Consider the following 5,665-nt stretch of genomic DNA (forward strand, 5'->3'; position numbering starts at 1 on the left):
CTTCCTAACTCCCTTCATGCGTCGGTGACGACGGAGACGAGAAGGGCACCGGTTGACTCGGAACGATGCAAGGAACACGATGGTGCGAGAGGTGTAGAAAACGGGTGGTCGGATTGTCGTGAATCAACGAAAAACCAACGAAATTTGAGTTAAAACCGATAATACTTCTTATTGAAATTAACGACGAACGACACTGATTCACGATGAGAGGTTTGAGGGGTTTTGTTCATCTTTCGACAATGAACACGATGGTGGTTTCGGTTCGTCGAACGGTGGTGGGACGGTGAGTAGATCGGAGTTTAAAATCATTGACCAGGGAGAGGAAAAATGAAAAAATTTCTGCTGAACATACGGGGGGGAGAGGTTTATAATTCTCTCCAAAAGAAAAATGGGCAAATCATGAGTTTAGTCACTGAATTTCTTGCACTTTATAAAATAGTATTCTATTTTTGAAATTTTATAATTTAATCCTCAATTTCTTCCAAAATACCAATTAAATCCACCACTTTATAATTCTAAAATTTAGCCCCTAAATTGGGGTCTTACAATTCTCCTCCCCTTAAAAGAATTTCGTCCTCGAAATTCATTCATGTCACATAATTGTAGAAATGAAAATTCCAACAGTTCTTTCATATCTTCAAATAACTTTTATAGAAGTACAATTTCTTTACTAGTCCTTAACCAACTGAGTATACATTTTCGTCACAACTCTCCCTCATTCCAATAAAAGAATCAGAACATATTTATTCTTGTAGAATCAACTCAACATTGGTTACGAAAATAGGCTTATAGAGTGATAACATATCCCAATTTCATTATTAGAGTAGGATCAGAATTTCTCATATGAGTAACTCTCACATGGCTCGTAAGGTACTTTACAAAATTTAGACAAACGTTACTGGTATTTCTTTTTGTAAAGATAGAGCCTTAACATATAGAAACTTCGGTTTGCTCGTTACAGACAAGGACTCAACCTTGGAGTTCCGGCTCAGAGAGGTACGATTGTAGTATAGAGGCATGTACAAATCAGAAATCTTTTGACATTCGACCAGCCGGTCTATCATGAAAATTTTAACTCAAACAATAGCTCTGATACTGCTAAATGTAACCCCCTCATATAGATGCGGGTAACCCGATCTGATCTGGAGTGTCACATTAGGGTCATGAGAGCAACCCATTGTAAAAATAGCGGAAAATTTAAAACTTTTATTAAAACATATACCTTATAAAATTATTTATCAGTATGCAAAAATAAAACAGATTTTCAGACTCGTATATAAAACAAAATACAATTACATGCCCCCTAATCACATGTATCATACTCTGTAAACAAAACCGGAAGAACTCCCTTACTGAAGTTGATAGCTGCACTGGTACAATTCTTTTAACCTGCAATGGTGAGTAATAGAGTGAGCTTCGGAAAGCTCAGTAAAACAGAACTACCAGATGATGCTAAAGAACGTGTAGATACAGATAAACATATATTTCCTTATTGGTTCATATATTTACAGATTGTTTTAGGCTGAGATGAGGTCCTATTGATATCTCAGGCAGTAACAGATAGTATTCAGTTTAGATGGAAATATTTCAGATGTCTGGGTTTAGGAGATCGAATTAGGTTATCTAATGTGTTCCCATAAAACCAGTAAAAAGATACATATCTTTTAAAACATATTTTTTTAAAATTAAAAAATCCTAATAATCCCTCCAACCGCTACACATCATAATGTGTAGGTTCCCCAGAACCATACACCCAACCACACAACCAGTATTGCCTTGAGCACAAAGCCGATGAGCCTGCATATATAATTCCTCAAACAATAATCCTCCCAAATAAAACATTTTTTTCGTTAGTTAACGGAGATATTAGAAATCAAAACAAAATTCAGATCAAATATCAGAATAGAATCCAGACCAGAATCCAAGTTAGGTATCAGAACAGAATTCAAATCGAAAATCGAATAAAACATTCATGCGATTAGGGAACACACTAGTGTTTATAAATATTATTCAGAGATATTGGATAATCTTATCAGGCAGAGAAACACAGATCTTCAGTTTACCGATAGAATGTCGGAAGTTATAATCACTATTGGAAGAGTTCATTAACTGACAGAATCATCAGTTATTCAGAATATGATTTATCAGGATCATCTTTTTCAGACATTTTTCGGAAGCTCTACAAAATCAGAAGGGTATTCAGAATCCTTTACATCCGAGTTACTTGTGTTTTCATACATGACTAGAGTGATTTGAGCTGGTAAGGAAGAACGAAGATTCAAGACCATTATAATCTATGTCGATTGATCAGATTATCGAACAACTCTTAGATGAATAGTTCCCATAACTAATGCTTGTCGATTGGTTAATTCATTGTTCTTCAGGGTATTTACTCTTTGATACCACAAATTCTTGTCCATAGATCATCTTCGGAATCATAGCTGAATAGATCTTCCAATGTCTTTATTTCATTTCTACGCTTCCACAATATCATGAAATACTGACATGCTTTATTTGTAGTTCATGACCCAAAAGGACAGTACATCATGTAAGTTCATTAGCATTCCCAGACTTATCCAAATCAATTATTTAATCCTCAGTCTTTGAGCTTACTTAGTTCACTTATTAGTCAAGTCTATCCCGGTTACTTTAGAGTTTTCCAGAGTAATTCAGACGTTTTTGAATTTCGATACATATTATACTTCCGTTCAGTTCAATTTGGTATTCGTAGTTGATTTGTCTTACGAATATCTACTTCTTTGTACCGAATATGATCTAGAGCTTAGATGAGTACTTCCAGAATTATCATCGATCCAAACTTGAGGAGACGAACCAGGATTTGAGTGGTAAATATGCTATTCAGGTACTGACATAACATTAGCGTTGGTTAACTTACTTAAGTTGAGTTCCATAACTTTTAAGGGTTGTACAACACCCATGTTTGTTTGGATTCCTGAATTAATCCAAGACATTTACTTAGTATAGGCCATAAGGGCATTTTGGTCATTTTGGTGCTCAATGTTTTTCCATTCATTTCAAAGCTTGGGGATACCTATTTATTCCGGGGCTTGGTGATATTCTTGAGTTATTTTCATTACATGGGTATTTTGGTCATTTTACAGATCTAGGATATTTCAATCATTTCCTTTCGTCTGGTCTTATTATTTAATTCAAATTTATCATTTACCTCAGTCCTTTTGAACAATTTTGTCAGAAGAGGTATTTACTCATAACTCGGAGATTTACGGATTATCAAGAATTTTATGTATAAACGTGTGAACTTAACAATGGAACTAGTAATTCATCGATTTAGGCATGAATTCTTGAGTACTTTTCCATTCAGTATCAATTCAGGTATTTTTCCCTCTCAAGGGTAATTTCATAATTTTTAACCATGTAATTTCGGTATTAAAACTCTTAACACAGATAATTAGAATTTAGAAATTCTAGGGTTAATCGCTTTTCCGGATAATTTCTAAACTTTAAATTATTCCTTATCAAACTTCTAGCATCTTGTACAAGCCATCTTGGGTTTAGAAATCGGTTACCAGATTTTCTAAGCAAAACTAGCATTTTCCATGCACATCAGTAGTTTCATCATATCAATAAGTCTTTATAAAATTTTTATCCAACTTACAGGGTCAAATCTTGTCTTTTTACATCATAAGGATATTTTCGTAATTTTACCTAATCGAAGTATCCTCATAATTTATCATCCAAGTACCTTTAATGAGATAAATTATAATTTACATATTCGAGACTAATCCCTTTATCACTTAATCACAGAACTTGTAATTTAATAAAGTCTTAACTAATTTATCACTTAAACTGTATCTGGTTCGAGTCCATCCATAATCAAACATGCATAATAGACCAATCATATACATTTATGCATTTATCCATTATTAACATGTTCCAGAAAGCATAAAGAGGTAGTGATGTATTACCTCGATATTTATGCCATACTGATCGACCATTTAAACTTTATTCAAATGCCCTCGATCTTGAAATCAACTTCTAATAATTCCTCAGATACATATCAATAGAAATTTCATAAAAAATAGAGCTTAATTACGTAAAACAGATCGAATCTGGTGATAAATCAGTGAAAAACAGCTTACCGGGTTTGAATTTGACGAAACAGACTTCGGTTTCGGATTCAGGACGTCGAAAAACAAAAAATATGACATTTCAAAAATTTTGACTTTTTGGTCAAAGTTAAAGTCAACGGGTTTGGCTGACAATTTCTAGGTTTTTAGGTCCGAATTTGGCAAAATGGGCTGCGGAATCGAACTCAGGACGTCGAAAAATGTCAGGATAGGTATACCCGGAAAAAGTCAATGGTCAGTCAACGCCCGGTCAAAGCCTGTCAAAGGTCCGATCAACGGTAGTCAATGGCGGTCAATAGTAAACGGCATGGTCCAGGTGGCTCGGCTCAGTTCAAACAGCTCACTAGGCTTCCAGACGAAGCCCACTCTCAGGTGGTGACGCGTGAACAATGCTACGGTGTTCGAAAAATTCTTGAAAAATTTCTAAAAAATATTTTATGGCATTTTGAGACACTTACCAAGCTCGGTTCACAATTTTGAAGGGTGGAGAGCTCGATTTTGAATTGTCAGAAACTTTTTTTTCCTCACTCCCTTCATGCGCTGGCGACGACGGAGACGAGAAGGGCACCGGTTGACTCAGAACGATTCAAGGAACACGATGGTGCGAGAGGTGTAGAAAACGGGTGGTCAGATCGACGTGAATCGACGCAAAACCAACAGAATTTGAGTTAAAACCGACGATACTTCCTATTGAAATTAACGACAAACGACACCGATTCACGACGAGAGGTTTGAGGTATTTTGTTCATCTTTCGACAACGAACACGACGGTTGTTTCGGTTCATCGAACGGTGGCGGGACGGTGAGTAGATCAGATTTTAAAATCATTAACCAGGGAGAGGAAAAATGAAAAATTTTCTGCTGAACATATGGGGGGAGAGGTTTATAATTCTCTCCAAAAGAAAAATGGGCAAATCATGAGTTTAGTCACTAAATTTCTAACACTTTATAAAATGGTATTCTACTTTGAAATTTTATAATTTAATCCTCAATTTCTTCCAAAATACCAATTAAATCCACCATTTTATAATTTTAAAGTTTAGCCCCTAAATTAGGGTGTTATAATTCTCCTCTCCTTAAAAGAATTTCGTCCTTGAAATTCATTCATGTCACATAATTGTAGAAATGAAAATTCCAACAGTTCTTTCACATCATAAGGGTATTTTCAAAATTTTACCTAATCGAAGCATCCTCATAATTTATCATCCAAGTACCTTTAATGAGATCAATTATAATTTACATATTCGAGACTGATTCCTTTATCACTTAATCACAAAACTTGTAATTTAATAAAGTTTTAACTAATTTATCACTTAAACAGTATCTGGTTCGAGTCCATCCATAATCAAACATGCATAATAGACCAATCATATACATTCATGCATTTATCCATTATTAACATGTTCCATAAAGCATAAAGAGGTAGTAATGTATTATCTCGATTTCTGTGCCACACTGATTGACCATTTAAACTTTATTCAAATGCCATCGATCTTGAAATCAACTTCAAATAATTCCTCATATGCATATCAACATAAATTTCATAAAAGAGGAGC

Source organism: Hibiscus syriacus, unplaced genomic scaffold (genome assembly GCF_006381635.1).
Source record: "Hibiscus syriacus cultivar Baekdansim isolate YM2019G1 unplaced genomic scaffold, ASM638163v2 tig00111157_pilon, whole genome shotgun sequence".
NCBI classification, from domain to species: Eukaryota; Viridiplantae; Streptophyta; class Magnoliopsida; order Malvales; family Malvaceae; genus Hibiscus; species Hibiscus syriacus.